Source organism: Mus musculus, chromosome 18, assembly GCF_000001635.26.
Source record: "Mus musculus strain C57BL/6J chromosome 18, GRCm38.p6 C57BL/6J".
NCBI lineage: Eukaryota > Metazoa > Chordata > Mammalia > Rodentia > Muridae > Mus > Mus musculus.
Genome location: NC_000084.6, coordinates 23,361,312 through 23,378,681, shown reverse-complemented (window position 1 = coordinate 23,378,681; position 17,370 = coordinate 23,361,312). Strand labels below are relative to the sequence as shown.

Below are 17,370 nucleotides of genomic sequence, written 5' to 3'. Positions count from 1 at the left end.
GGGTTCTAGATGGTTGAGAACTACTATATAGGCACAGATTAAAACTTATGTTAAGTTGTACATACATGGTCAAAAGATCATTTTACTGTTATAAAGGCAGATTAAAATCTAGCAATTAAATGGATCCTTTATAGAACTTCATCAAGAAAAGGTGGGCTTTACATAAGGAAGGGTTTGTGGAGGAGAAAATAATATACACTGCTTCATTTCTTTGAGTTCCTAGATTGCTGAAATCTCACATTCCCCTTTCACTGTATCCCACATGGATGACCCAACCCCTCTATACAGTGTATCCACTCTGTGTATGTTGCTTATCCATTAGTCTCTCAGCCATGTTGGTTGACAGACAAACTGCCATGATACTACATTTATTGTGATCAGTAAACCCTCAGTACACTTAAAAATAGTCCAAAGCACAAGGGATGTTGAGAATTTAAGTATGTGGAGGATATGCCATAAATTAGACATGGCAACACTCTACAGAACCCAAATCTTTGGGCTAAGCTGTGAAGAATGGAAAAAAAAATCTCTGATACCTACAAACATTGTAAATTGCAAAGGTTAGAGTCACAGTATGTAAAAGCTTTGTTAAGACAGAGAAAGCATTACATGTTATCATAGGTATACCTGTAGAGTAGAAAAATACAATGTGTAGTTTCAGGTATCTAATGAGGCATTTGAACTCATATATTGAGGGTACAGATCATCAAAAATATGTTCATAGATTATTTGATATCATACAACACCTAACATAATCATTTACACCAATAGACAAGTGTACTAGCTGTTTTAGAGAGTTAGTGTTAGTTGAGTAACTTGTATTATTAAAGTCAATGGGGCCAAACACTTAGAAGAATAACCTTAAAAAGAATATGTTCACGGTGTCAATGATGTTAGGCCATCACAGTGGAGAAGATTGGAAGATAGAATGGGTTTCATCATGATGGTTACAGAGAAAGGGGCATGCAGGATGGGACCATGGTAAGAGAGTTCAAAAGAAAGATACTCCTCCATGGTATACTTCCTCCAAATTAGCCCTGATTCTTTACTTTCAACATCACCCAATAGAACTATCATACTCTGAAGCCATCAGAGACTAAATCACTCATTTCCAGACCCCCAGTGCTCTAATTGCCTCTGAGACACCATCACATACTCAGCCAGAGGTTAGTTCCTCTAATCTTGGCATGATTTAGTCTAATCAAGTTGACTTCAGCAGTCATGGAAAATTGAAAAAGGAACCAGATTAATGCTGACAGGAATATAAGACTCGTGAGGGCTCCATCTTCATGGCACAGATTAGGGTATTCAAGGCATAGAGAGACAATGGAACTACTGTGTGTGGCATGGCTCTCTTGTCTCAACTTCAGTGTTGTAGTGAGTATAAACAATTGAAGAAATTTAGCCTGAGAGAATCTTAGCAAGAGGAATTATGTATATGTTAAAAAGTCATTATGTGGAAATGTAATGAATTTATTCAAATGATTCAATTCCTAAAAATGGAGGAATATGTAGAAATTATAAAAAGCTGTACGGCCTATAAAAAAACCCCATAAAATTAACTTCATATACAACAGATAATGAAATGCTTCCCATAGAAAAGTAACAAATTTCCTATCATTTGATATTGTCAGAGTGGGGTTAAAAGGTAACTTGGTGTCCATTATAGGTGGGGTTAAAAATACATGGGATGTGGAACAGTCAGAGGTTGGATGTGGCGGCCAGGGGAATAAAATCTGGAGTGTAAATAAATAAATAAATGGTTTAAATTAGTAATTTTTAGGCATTTTTTAAGCCTGAGAATCTATTTCCAGGGAATTTACTGTCATATTATGTATATGTAGTATAGCTGGCAGACATGGGCATATATGTGATGGTTACAATATGGGAATTTATTCACAAGACAATACAATGAAATATAAAAAAAGAAAATACAGAAATAGCAACACATTTTGTTTGCTGTTTTCTTTCAACATTAATTTGGAGTTTTTATTGCATTATATATATTTACTATAAATATGTGATGTGAGTTATAATAGACGTGAATGCAATAACTCTCAGAAGCATAGGAAGTACATTCTTAAGGCAGATTTCCTCAGGCAGAAGGCACAGCTCACTGACAGGGTTGCATGGACCTTGAACTTCATGTAGATTTCCTGATATTTTACTCAGTCTTTACAGCTCAAAATAATAGTTTTTCACACTCTCCCTTATTAAAGTTACATTTCCATGAGGGAAATGTACATTGCCTCACCTGTTGATTTGTAACAATTATATAAGGTATGTTTTACATATAGTTGTTACTTTGAATGTTCATAAAGCAATGAGTAGCTGTGGGAAATTTTGTACTAATGGATGGCACCATGGGAAGAGAACGCATGGAGAACATCTTAAAATAGATTATAACATCATTTCTAAAAAATTTACTGACACCCCAAGTATTCATAACATGGTAGACAAAATGGCAGAGACCAATGTTGTATCATATCTATAACTAATATCAGAATCATGTTTATGAATAGGCCAAGGTCATCTGTTTCAGTTGGCTTTGGTCTGCAGTTTATTGTAAAGCAATGCTGGGATTTTTATCACTAATTTAGGAAGAAAAAAAAAGGTTAGGAGAAGTCCTGCTTTTGTCAATGACATGTAATCTTTTTACAAGATGAACAAAATCCTAATGAAGTTCTGAAACGTTGATGAAAATAGGTGCTAATTGTTTCAAAAGCCATGAATCTCCGTGTTCTCATCTGTCTATCTTTAAATGTGTGTCCATGTCTGCTTATGTGTTCATTTGGGTATGTACTTGTGTATATATGTGTGTGTGAGCGTGTCTGTGCACAGGCTTGTGGAGGCCAGAGGTCAAAGTCAGATTGTCTTACTCAATTGCTCTCCACAGGGTCTCTCTCTGAACCTGGAGCTTGACAATATGGCTAGCCTAGCTATCTCACAAGCCCCCGGGGCTCTCCTGTCTCTGATTCTCCACTGCCAGGATTATAGGCATGTACTGAAGTGCCCAGCTTTAACAATGGTCCTCAAGACCAAACCCAGCTCCTCACGGTTGCATGGCAGGCACTTTATAGATTTAGCCATCTCTTCAGCATCAACTTGTACTTTTAAAAAGTATGGAATCACATGACCTTCCCCATGTCTGGTGAGAATTATCTAAGTACCTTTCCTTTTCAACATCAGTTCCTAATTGTGTACTTGTGAATGAATAAGAAGTAGAACTGTCACTATCTCTGGACACTTTCTTCAGCAACTCTAAGGCATTAGTAGCATGAATGATCCCTGTAGGCAACCATGGCTTCCATGCCTGCATCTGGGTATGTGTTACATTGAAATACTTTGGCTTAGTAGTTTTGACTTTATCGAATGGCTACATTTGAATCATGCAGGCCTCAATGAACAGACATTAAATCAAGGGAGTAGCCCATTCAGAAGGAAGTAAAATGATCCATGGGAGAGAATTTGTCATCACAGAACAGACTCAGGCCTGTCCAATTTCCCAGAGTTTCATGAGCTTCCGTTCAGGGAGCTGGGAAATGATATTAAGAACATAACCATGGAAACAATTGAACTTGAACTGCAGGCCTCCATTGTGGGGTTTCAGTGGTAAATTACTATGATAAAAAAGTGATTTTGACAAGTTGTAGATTTCTACTACCAGAAGACAGTTTCTAAAATACAAGGCAAAAATAATGAATAGAAATTTCTGAATGGTAGCAAAAATGTAGCCATTTCCTACATTTCTAGAGCGTTCTCTTTCCACCCACCACCCCAAGCCAAGTCATGAATCGTCCACAGCTAGCCTTGAGAAGACCCACCAATTTCTTTCTCCACCCATGAGACTACCACTTTTCAATTTCCTCCCTCTGGCTTCTTCCGTTTCTCTGGGATGCAGCATTCTTAAATGAACTTATTCCCAGGAACGAAGTGATAACCAGGATTACTGACAGTCTGTTCCAAATCTACCTCCAGGATTACAGACCATGTTTACTTCAGTTGCCATTCGAAGTCACAGTTCCTCCATTGCTTGTCCATAGTGTACCAGCTTCCACTTTCCTTGAGACAGCTTTTAATACCGTATTATTTTTATGCCTTTATGAGCCTTAAAACCTTCCTTCCACCAACTTAAGACAAAAACATTTGTACATAGTTTGAATCTTGTAGATGTAGCTTGGGATGCTGAGGACCAATCCAGCATACAGTTCTGGGTCCTGGGTTCAGTTCTCAGACTGCCTAAAATGAGGCTGTAGGTACATACAGGCTCTGGAAGCTGGATGGTCAGTATTCATACTCATCCTGACCTCTGGTGGTCTGAGACTCAACTTGAGTACATTAGGATCTCTCTCAGAACAACAAAAGTTCAGTCATATTTTTAAAATATCTCTTCTAAATGTTCCTATTACCTACACTGACTGCAATGATTCCTACTGGAAGGGTATCAGTCCACCCTGGCCACAGTAAAATATTATTCTTACTCCTGACTGTGTCCTCCAGACCACTTTGATCATAAAACAACAAGGAATGAAAACAAAGGGATGAACATATGATTTGACTAGGGAGAAAATGCAAAATGTTGGGGAGCATGTGTCATGAGTTATGAGACTCACCATGTTTCCTGGCTTAATTATCTATTCCATTTTCTTCATTTGAGCAAATCTTTTGCTTGATTCAACTTGAAACTGGAGTACTGACCTAAAGGTGGTATTTTTTCTTCCTAATGTACAATCAGGAGTGGTCTTTAACATCAGTTATTTTCTATGGTCAAATTTCACATATGGAAGGTGTACAATATTGTTTCCTTATGTCTGACTCTTCTACCTTCTCCCCATCGCTCCTTCCCAAGGACGGGGCTCTTCTTTTTATTCCATTGAAAACACACAAACAATAGGAACGGAACATTCTTACTCTGCCACCCCAAACAGTATCAATTTCACCACATCTAAAGTAGTGTAGTTGGCCTTCTCTTTCACTATAGTGGATACGTTATAAGAATAACTGCTTGATTTTAGAGGCAGCCGTGGTCCTATCTCTTATTGCCTCAAGGATTTCATTTCTGCAATTACTTCCCTTGTCTTTAAATTTATCCTTCCCAGTGGATCATTCCTACCAGTTTATAAGCAAACATTCTGTAAATGTTTACACACACACACACACACACATGCACACGCACGCACACGCATATATATATATATATATATATATATATATATATATATATATATGTATATATAGTATGAGTGTTCTAACTGCATGTACACATGTAAACCAGAAGAAAGCATTGGATTCCAGTATAAATGGTTGTGAGCCACTATGTGGTTGCTGGGATTTGAACTCAGAACTTCTGAAAGTACAAGCAGACAGTGCTCTTAACAACTGAGCCATCTCTCTCTCTCTCTCTCTCTCTCTCTCTCTCTCTCTCTATATATATATATATATATATATATATATATATATATATATATCCCTTAAGTATTGTCCTCTTACCACCACTGCCAACCTTCTACGTTCTTTGTTACACCAGGACTTCAAATATGCTGCCTGCATTCCTTACACATTTTTTCTTTAATTCAGTCTAACCCCTCTTCCCCCCTCTGTTGAGACTATTAGAATATTGTCCATAATTACAAAACTGGATTATAGTTTATTAAATTTAAATTTAGGAAAGAATGAGTGTGTCAATGTGCATGTTTAATCTTCACAAGCAGGAGGCAGAGGCAGGTAGAGATTTCTTGTAAGTTCAAGTTCCAAGAGGAAGAAATATATTTTATTTATAAAATACAAAACATAACACAAACACACATGCACATACATGTATTCACCCATGTGTTCATGCACATACACACAAACACACACACATGCGCTCACATGGGCACACACATGGACTCATACACATACACACACATACATATACACATACATACACTGTTAGGAGGAATGGAGTTATCAGCATCATTGCAGTTTGGCACCTCTGACTCTGGACCTCCTAGAAGTTTTGGCTCTGGCCTCTTGTTAAATTACTTGAAAGAAGGTGGCTAATGTAGAATGCCCCAATATTACTAATGATGTAACTCAGTAAACTGCCAGTGCCTTCATAGTTTATATAATTTCTGTTGGCCACTGAAGAAGTTTTTTGTTTTTATTTTTAAATTATTCTTTCTAAGCTTAAATAGAAGAAAGTGTAATCCAATCTAAAATTCTCCCAGGGTAAAAAGCAAAAACTCTCTAATTAAGGCAAAATCTAAACATTTTTAAAGTCATCCACTGGATTATAAAACAAAATTGATTTTTAGAAAGGTTCTTTAGATATAGGAATTTAAATGAGCTGAATATAAGAAACCATTCAAAATAACAAATTTATATTTGGCTTGTGTTTGGATAGTCCTTCAATATCCTACTTGAAGATGGTATTAACTCAGTATCTTTTTAAATCTTTTTTTTTCACATTAGCAACATTTATGTGACCACACAGACTCTCAAACACAATACTCAGGTTTCTTCAGGCAAAGCTTGGCCAAGCACACACGATTAATGACAGAGCAGGACTGATGAGCACCTGTGTACATGAGTACACATATGCTCTTCTCTTTAAACACATGTGTACACTCCCTAATCCCATTCTGCCCTCCAATCTTGGAACATAAAGCTCAACATTGAGACCATAAAATATGCCACATATTGAAGATTGCAATGTCATCCCTATCTTTGGGTCACTTAACTAGCATGAGAGTTGTTATGAAGGAATGAGAATAAACATCCATTTAAGTAAACGATGGTGTCTGTGGGTTACATATATAATATATAAATGTATAAAATTATTATATATAACTATATATGTGGGAAACACACACATATGACACCATACACAGAGAGAGAGAGAAATATACATATGTAAAATATATATTCCTAAAGATATAAACCTGTTTGGTTCATATAGAGTTATTTGCGTGTATTTAATTTCAGGGCAGACCACATGGTATTGAATAGCTAATTGGAAGCTCATCTACAGGGAAGCTTAAGTTTTATTATAAAAGCCAAATCTGTTTTTTTTTTAAATCTGAGAAGGTTTATTATACACAATTAACAGGACAAAAACACTAGATTAAATTATTAGAATGTACTTTGTTCACAAAGATTATTTAAAAGTCACATTTACACTTATTTATAAGAGCTCAGGAAAGTAAATATGCAGAATTTACATAAAATATCAAGGAGAGTCGTAATCATAAAGAATGCCCTTCAAGGTGCCTCTCCCATGGGAACCCACCCCCACACTTGGGTAAGTTCACTTAGTCTTCTCCTTTTCTCTTAATCCCTGTGCTTAAGTTTATATTAAAATATCTGTAGTAAAACTACCAATTTTTTGTAAAAATAAACTAAAATTATCTGAAATCAGAAAGGTATTTTTGAAAAAAAATGTCTTAAAGGAAATATATAAAAATAAACCTGCTTGTCTCAGGAACTGTGAATATACTGTCCCTTCCTTGGATGTTTAACGCTCTGTGTGCGGCTTTCAACGTGGCAGTACTGAGCAGTTACCATGTCACAGGACCAGTGAGCTGCATGTATAGCACTTCTCTTGTCCACTCTTCATTAGGAGTGATGGTGCCTACTGGGAAATTTGGACCACAACTAATCATGAAGAAATTGATAACCTCATAGCTTACTTGCTCTCAAGTACCTACTTGTAGTTTCTACTTTTTGATTTTTTTTAAACAGTGCAATAGTATATTTTAAAAACTATTCGGGTCATCTAAGCTGTATATGGCACAGTCATGTATAATACATGTGAATCTATATCTCTGTCTACCTAAACAGTACATGTCAATCAAAGAAGTCGCTAAGAATAGCTCCTAGACCTCTCATAGGGAAAGAATGCAGTGCAGCATTATAGTGAGATTTGTTAAAAACCCATATACATGGTACAGCTGCCATTCTCAAGATCCTGTGCATGACTGACTGGTGGTTATTTTTTCAGTTCTCTGTAAAATAGCTCTAAGCTTTGTCTTACACTACTGTTTTTTCTTTTAAAAAATAAGTGTATGTATTATTCTTACTGTGTGTACATGCATGTTCCACAAGTCTCATGTGTATATGTGAGTGGTTTTATGTATGATGTGCATGGTTGTGACCACATGCTTGTGTTTATGTGGCAATCAGAGCAAAGCCTTTCCAGCCAGTGTAGCACTAGTTTAGCTGATAGTGGTTACAACAGCATGGCTGGTGGTGAGCTTCTGAGACCCCGTCTTTGTGAGACAGGACCATACAATGGAATAAAGACAGTTTGTCTAAATGAGTGATAGTACAGGTCTGAAGACTGCTCAAACAACTTTCACAGCCTCAGAGATCATCTTATTGTGGTTATAAATACAGTCAATAAATAGATGCCTGAGAAATTATTTTCAGGTCCCTATTTTCTTAAGTTTGTTTTGGACTCCTAAAACAAAAATCAATACATTTCCTTCAATTCTAAATAAATATATTCTCTGTTAATATTCTTTGATTAGGAGACAATTTTCTATGATAATAAAGTATAGATATTATCTAACTTGTGATCCTATTCAATGGTGTATTAGGAAAATACACAACTCAATTATTAAATGGGTTTTAAAAAACCCATATGCCAAATTATTCTCTTCTCCATGCTATGCCAGTAAGATACTTACTACATGTAAAAATGTGGTCAAATATATCTGTGATAAAATATTTTGTTTAACAGTCAATGCAATGAGAGGAAAGAAGAGAACAGATGTTGTTTAGGTTTGGGGACAGAAATCATATAGTCTTACAGTGGAATAGATCCTGACCCCACAGCTCTATGCTTCAGCTCACATCAGTGCTGTTACCATCTTTAAGTCCCTAAATAAGCTATCAGGTTATCAGTGTTTGAATGTCTGTGTTCTTGTATGCAGTGGGAGAAAATAAGAGCATCTTGTATAAATGTCAGGAGAATTAACTTTAATATTACATTTATGTGTTTAGCCTAATGCCTAGGTAACTACTGTAACCTAGTAAATAACTATGGATAATGCTGATTATATTTGGACACTATTTACATGCAACAAAACTGAAATCTATATTGTTTCAGACCTAAACTCACATCTCTATTAGCACATTGGTTGTATTATAAGTCTTGTTTGGATAAAGATCTTCATATGTGAAAGCCATCCTTTATGTATTTGCTTATATGGAAATTCAAAAGTTTTCAACCTAATACACTCAAGAAAATTAAAATAATATGACATTATGAAAGAAAATTGCTTATTAGATCAAAATGGTGATATAGAGAAAGAAAATATAAATGGAAAATAAAGATAAAAAAGATGATCAAGATCATGAGCCAATGGAATTTACAATACCAAACCATTGCTGTTCACAATTTGATTGACAGGATACATAAATGCATCGGTAATGTGTGTTGATGGTGTGGCAGTAAGAACACAGCACACTCAGCTCTTCTTATGGTTCCCTTAGGAAAACTTACTTTCCTGGAAAGGTTGATTGTATCCGTGATTTCACTTCCAGTAATCAATTAAAAACAGCCATGAATGATGCTTGTCCAAGGAAGATATCCACATTCTCTTTGTTTAAATAATTAGGACAAATTAATGTATCATTTAATAGGAGCATGTCTTTATAAATTATAAACATCTATTTCCAGCTTAGTAGGCAACCAATGCACATAGGAAGATCTGTGTAATTGAGAATACAAAGGCACAGTGCACTAATGAACTTAATAGTAATAAAAATGTATTTTAAATACATGTTCTTTAAAAACAATAAGTCATAAAGACAGTTTATTCCTTGGTTTGCTTGAATTTATTCTATTGTTGGCTGCTCTTTTTCACTTTATAGTACACACATGTAAAGGCCAAAAGATGAGCCATCTCACTTTTCTTTTAATAAATAAATATTCTTATTCTAATGCACAGAGCAAAGTAACAGTAGATCATGTTCCTCTCTGATTAGATGGCTCAAAACAACTTATCATAACTCAAATGAAATAATCTTCCAACCTACTTACACACAACTACTCTACACCAGGAGAAACCTTGCTTGAAATAAAAGAAAAGTGGTGCTTTTTACTACTAGAACAGTTCCTAGGAAACACGGGCCTTCCTTCAGCATATACTCCACAGAGCTCAATACTACTCCTTCACAGGAATATTCCCCAGCTCTGAAAGATATTTAAATTACTTGAGGGCCATTCATGCAAGTGAAATATTGTTTACCATTATCTGACACTCTAATCCAAACATAGAATAGTGTTGCCACAAAGTGGAATTTGAGAACAAGTTACACACCTTTCTCTGTGAAAAAATAAGGTTGTGCCCACCATTCTGGGAGATCATACTGTTGATCAAGTGCATCTTTGGCAGTGTGAGTTCTCAGTGTAAGACATCTGCAGTAATGTGGGCATCAGTCAGTTCTTGTTACTGTTACATCCATGGTATGCCTGTGACCAGGTATTAATATCTTCCTAGTTCATTTTGTTCTGTGATCTGAACACTATATATATCTTTAATGTTTTGTCTACATAAGTTTATGGATATGATGTTTTGCTTGAACTGTGTGTAACCAGGCTGATTTACCTATGGATTAATATTCATACTACTTTATTATTATTTCACATTACTTTAGGAAACCAGGGCATAGCAATGGATTTTCAAAAATATACAGGTTCTTAAGTTGAGCACAAGGGACTGGAGAAGAAGGTGAATGGAGGAGGAAGCTGCCATGGGTTATATGAATCATGACATGAGGACCACGTGGATTGGCTAATTGGAGTTAAGAGCAGCCCAGACAAAACATGGCAAATTATATAATGGAATTATTGGTGGGGAAATAGCCATAATAACATAGAGGATAGGTACCTGCCCAACTCTCATGCTGCTTAAGTCTTATTATAAATAAAAATGTTGTGTGCTTCTTTTATCTGGGGTCAATGGCAGGGAAGAAACCCTGGGTTAGGATTAACTTTACCACAGCAAGCATTAGATTGGGTTTGGGTTTTGATCGACTTAAGAATCACAAAGTGTCTAAACTCAAGAGCTAAGCTGGCCACTTAGAAAAACTTAACAGATAAAGGGGTGTGGTGGGAAGGGGAGTGAGTCTCCGGCTAATTGTGTGACAGTCTCTGCAGAAGAAAGTACAAGTAACTGGAAAGTGCAAGGGAATCCAATCCCTAATGCAACCTGTTTTCAACATGCCAAGAAACAGTACCACAGGGCTTATAAATTCAACTACATGCTTGTGCTCAATGTTGTTCAAACTTCAAATCTCTGAGGAATATTATCAGTACATGCCCTCCCCAGTCGTTACAGAAAAGAATCAGGGTGTTTGAATAGGAGAAACCAAGTAGGAATTTAAACTAGCAGCTGGTTCAGTAGCTGCAGGTCTTTTGGTAATTGATTTGGTGATTAGGAATAGTTCATCTTTAGTCTTTAAAGTTTGTAACTCGGAGAAAGGTGGGAGAGAAATTTGAAAATAGAAAGCAATAGAGACAAATGGGAAGCAAATTTTAGAAAAGTAGCTCATTACACAAATCATTTTGCGTAATAGATATAACTGTCATCAATTCCAGTTCTCTGTTCAGTGATGGGTAAATAGCAAAACTTATCTTGGCACCTGTTGCATGTTTTAGACTACAATAAAGGCCAACTTTTTATGAAACATCTATCACTTACAGATGCTCAATATTTAAGGGAAATATCTCAGTCATAGAAAATCTCTGAAATTCCATGTTTTGTAAATGCCTCAGAAACAGAGATTTTAGAAATGAGAAGAGCCACGATGTCCCTGAGATTGTCATTGCTTTGCCAGAATCAGTATTGCAACCTGGAAGGCTCTTAGACATAAGAGTGACAGAGCTGGCAAGGATAACATGGGCAGAAGGAAAGGAACAAACTTATTCCTGTCCTACTGCTAATCTTGCAATAGTCTTTGAAATAATAGTATCTTTCCCCTGACCTGTCTGTTTGGATTTATTTAATGCAATGTAATGCTTTAAATTTGATTGTGTGTGTGTGTGTGTGTGTGTGTGTGTGTGTGTGTGTGTGTATAGGATGTGTGTATATGTAAGCACACAAGCCCTGTGTGAGAAGGTCAGAGAACAACTTTATGATGTCAATTCTCTTCTACCTTTGCAAGGGATATGAGAATTGAACTCAGAACTTGAGGCTTGTACTGCAAGTGTCTTTCTGATGAGCCACCTGGGTCTGGTTGGCCCTATACTAATTCTATAATGATGGTAAAAAAATATGCTGACCTCCTGTGGCCCCCTTGCTTTACATTTCTTTATGATATAAATTGAGAGTTGTACTTAAGCTTAAAATATCTATTCAAATGAGATACAAAACCATATTTTTTTAAAACACCATTCAATTAACTATTTTAATAATGAGTCTACTTTTGAAATGGTTTGAGCTTCTCTTCCTGGTTTGAGCTTTGGAAAGTAATGTTGAAAATCATTAAACTCATAGAAGATTCATAGCCAAACAAATACTTATTCTTTAAGATTCACCCTTTTCTTGGGTGGAACTGGATAATATCATGTGAAATTGGACAAGCAAGACTCAGAAATATAACTGTCATGCCCTCCCTCTCATATATAGCATTTAGACTAAAATAACATATTCAAATATATTTATTTAAGTTTGTTTACTTAAATACATAGAAGTATTTTTATATATAAACCTGAAAGTAGGGGATGGTGGGGAAATGGGAGATAGCCTGCAGGTTTTGCAAAAACAGGGTATCAGGAGATGAATGTGGCATGAAAACCCTCGAGCATCACACCCAAAATGCACATCTCATCTCCCTGTTTTGATGTTGTTTCTATATCTGCTCATCTTATTCAGTTCCATGCCACTCCCTTAATTACATGCCCAGCCACATAAAGTCTTACTCTCCCCAACCCCATTCTGCTCTGATCTAAGACATCACCAGATCTTGTCCACATGGTTCAGAATCTTTTTCCTTCCCATCAAAAGAGATGCAGAGTTGTTCTCTGTGTCTAATCATTCTCTCCACCTCCACTTTGTCAACAAATTTATCTTCTTGAGTTACAATCCTGACCATGTGGCTTCTTATTTTGCGTATTTGTATGTATGTGTTTGTGTGCTTGGTGCTGTCTAGTTGTCATCCTTGGACATCAGAGAAATGCAAATTAAAATTCTGGCTTTTGATGGGCTTATATCCTAGAATGGAGGCAGGTCCATGAAGTGATTTTCGCATGTGGTTCTTGCTGGTATCTCTGATATGCATAGGGATCTACAGAATTAGGGAAGGGGCCATAGCCCAAGACTGGGGCAAGGTGATAAAAGAAAAACCTTCCTATTCTATGTGTTAATTGCTATCAAACAACAAAACAAAACAAAACAAAATTGTCCAACTTCAGTTGCTCCCTATTTCAAGTGCAGCTTTGCAATCAGCCAGTCATCTCCATAAACTGAGCCAGCCTGAGCCTTCCGTAAGCTTCCTGGCCTCTACTTTCTAATTCTGCAGGTTATCCTGAGCACCAAAGCTAGCTTTCCTCTTCTTTTCTCTTCTCTTCTTCTCTTCTCTTCTCTTCTCTTCTCTTCTCTTCTCTTCTCTTCCCCTCCTCCTCCCCCTCCCCCTCCCCCTCCCCCTCCCCCTCCCCCTCCCTCTCCTCTCCTCTCCTCTCCTCTCCTCTCCTCCCCTCCCCTCCTCTTCCTCCTCTCCCTCCCTCCCTCCCTTCCTTCCTTCCTTCCCTCCTCCTCCTCTTCCTCCTCCTTCATATCTTTCTTCACATTTCTCTGCTCATTTTCTTCCCTAGGGCCTAGGCTTTTTCTCTTTTGACAATTCTCAAGTCACAGCTTATACTTTCTTTATTCAAGTTTCCTCCTTTATCTACTTGGTCCTTGGATGTAACATTGCCCTGTGAGTTCTGTTTTGGAGGGGTGATATCAGAATGTGTTTTTCTCTCCCACCATAGACTATCTGGCCTCCTCCACTGTCCATCTCCTAGAGAGGATTTCAGAACTACAGGTACCTAGAACGTGTCCAGTACTCAGCAACAGTTGTCTGAATTAGATTGAATTAAGTCTTTGGGAAAACATATTAAATCTCCCCCTTTCTTTGGGCATTTCTTTTTAAAGTTCTCTAGTCAAAGGACTTAACTGTTGCTTCACCATTTTCATACTGTTTTTTTTTTTTCATCTTTTTTCTTTTCTCTCAAGACTGAGAGAGTGGAGTTTTAACAGGAGGGGGAGATGTCAAGTTGGCTACATAAAAGAACATATGCAAACCATTAATTTCCTTTATTTTGGAGATTTTCAGATTTTAAAAAAATTGTGTATGTATATGTCTGTGTGTGCATGAGTGTTTTGTGTGTATATGTTCATGTGTGTGAATTTGTGTGTGCGTGTGCATGGATTGGGAGGCCAGAGGTTGTTATCAGGTACTTTAATCACCCAACACTTAGGTTTTGAGGAAGAGTCTCTCACTAAAACTACAGCTCATCGATTTGGTAAAACCTAGCTGGCCAGGAAACCTCCAGGATCTACCTGTCTCTGTCTCTCTAGCTCTGAATCTACAGGGCACACCTACATAGCCAGTTTTGACATGGGTTCTGAGGCTCCAGCTCAGATCCTCAGGTTGTCTGGTAAATGCTTTGCTGACTGAGGTATCTCTTTAGCTCTTAAAAGTGATGCTCAGAGTCACAAATAGCTTAAAATGTTCACCTAATAAGTAGAATAATGAGTAACTTTAGAGTAAAATCAACAACAAAACAAAAAATAAAACAGCACCAACCAAAACCAAACTCTGCCTGGACACAGAGCAAAGCAAACAGAACTGAAGCTGTGGGAGGTATGAAGCCACCCTTATTATCTGCCTACAGCCTTAACAGTTAGGTCTTTAATATTGTGAAGTTGAAGAGCTTTCATATGACTCAAGCAATGAAGTAATAGTAATGTGCTCAACCTGTATATTGAATATGAAATTAGTAGATAAAAGTAAAAATATTTCTTCATTATTCTTTACTTCCAGCCTACAATAATTTAAGTTTTCGATTTTTTAATCTTTTCCTTTCAAATCTTATTTATTTATTTATTTATTTATTTATTTATTTATTTATTTAATTCTTGTACTAGAGATAGAGCACTATCTTTTGCAGATGGCAAGTAAGAATTCCACATGGGTGTACATCCCAGTCTTCTGTTGCAGTTTCAAAGAGAAAATTACCGTATGACTTTACAATGTTCAGAGAGCCAAGGCCTGCTGCTTCCATGAGAGCTGAGGGAAGGATGTGTGGCTTTAACTCACACCCCAGGCTGGTGGAGAGTGAGACTCAAATCTACCTCTGATCGTCTGTCCTCTGCTCTTTCTGCTTCTGTGCAACTAGAACACCTCGAACAAAGAATCCTGATAATACTCAGTAAGAAATTTCCAGCACACTTATGTTTCTTTTCCTATTTTTGTGGGTTTTTATGTTTATTTCTTTATCTTTCTAAATATATGAATGCAATCTGCTCAGTCTGTTTACAGTTATTTATATGTAAATGGTTTTAAGGTTGGTCATTGGTATTGGGTAATCAATTGGTGTGTTCTTCCCTGGGGAAGACTATTTTTCTTCCTCTTGGCTTTCATAAGTTGGCTATAGGTCTTTGTGTAGTGTTGAGGCCTTGGAGTTTCTTCAGTCTATCTTAGCATGTCTATTACTATCTTCTTTTTAGCTGATTCTTAGGTACTCATGTTAATGACAATCTATTGATGAATTCTGACATCCCTTGGAGAAACATCTATTTCTGATGCATGCTTCTTCACTTTGAATACTGTGATCCCATCAGAGTATTCTAACCCATGGAACTGCTTATATCTTCCCTCAAGTCAGTGGTGTTTTAGAGAACAACAAAAAACAAAAAACAAAACAACAACAACAACAAAAACACCTTAACTCTATCTCCTGATTGATTTTTCAGAATTCATCAATTGGATTTTTTAACATTGCCTCCTGCCTACTGCTATTTATTTGGCTCTTATAAGTGATGTGTACACTGTAGTGTCACTTAAGATAAACAGTAGTCACAAAACTACATGGTCTCTGTTTTTTCCTTAAAATAATAATTCTAACTAGCATCATAAATAGGGTTAGTTATTTTGGAGTGTGATAATTTGTTCAACTACTTTTAAAAAAGGTTGGATATTTTCTTTATTTAGATTTCAAATGTTATCCCCTTTTCTGGTTTCTCTTAGTATATGCAACCATTTTCTTCTCTGGATAACGATTTCTGCCTACAGTGAGTTTATATACACTGTTATGTTTGTTAAAAGGCTGGGTTCAGCAGGTTATAGAAAGTAAACACACGCAAATATGTATGTCCAATTTGTTTGCTTTAAAAATGTGAGTTTGATAAAAAGCATGCTTATAAATGGAGAGACTGAGGAAGACATCTCTTATGGCCACTCTGCTTCTGTGGAGTGACACTCTTGTGTCATTTTATGACAAGTGTCCATCTTGTCAGAGATGAGCATCCAGAAGACAGAAGCCACAACTCATCTCTTATCTATACTCTCAGAAACCACTCCCAACACCCAAGGGAAGCTTGGTCAGTACTTTTGTGGCCTTTACCATGATGTGATATTGCAAGAGGGCTCAATTTGACTCTTCAAGGGCCTTTTGAAGTGGGGGTGGGAAGTAAGAGGAAGAAGAAGATCGGGATTCTAGAGCTATTAGGAGAAATTATCTGTGGCTATCTTTTCAATATCAATTTAGCACAACTTTCATTTCATTGTATGGCAATCAGCTTGAATTCTCAAAGGATCAAATAGTTAAAAATATCGTACAACTTGTACATGAATTCTGCTTGCAGTGTTTAGTGTGACATGACACAGGTTGGACCCTCAGTAAAACAGGAATAAAATGTGCTATTTCTTTAAAAATTATTAAATTTCCCTTCCATTCTGTCCTTGTTGCTGGGGCAGACTCCTAGTTGGTCTGCTCCTGTGTAGACATTATATCCCAATCCATCCTAGAGAACCTGCTGCAGTCAGAGCAGTTGAGGACCCTCTGCATTCAGAGCAGTTGAGGAATAGCTGCACTAAGGACAGTTGGGCAACAGCTTGACTGCTCCACTGAAGACCCAACAGTCTGAAGGCCTCCCAGGAGATCTACTGCAGCCAGGGCAACAGATAAGCAGCTTCTCTGGCCCTGTGAAGAGCCCCCAGTTGGAAGACCCCAGAGGTGGTCTGATACAACCAGGGCTGCAGGCCTACCACGAGACCTGAAGCAACACAGAGACAAAAGAGGCAGACTCCTACAGTCACTCAGACCAACAAACACCAGGGATATCCAGATGGCAAAAGACAAGCACAAGACCATAAGCAACAGAAGCCAAAATACAT

General features: G+C 37.1%; 1 protein-coding gene across 5 annotated transcripts in view; it reads right to left on the bottom strand.

Annotated features, from left to right (window-relative positions):
- Dtna (dystrobrevin alpha) overlaps window positions 1-17,370 on the bottom strand; it is a 349,714-nt gene that overhangs the window by 281,038 nt on the left and 51,306 nt on the right. The window lies entirely within an intron of this gene.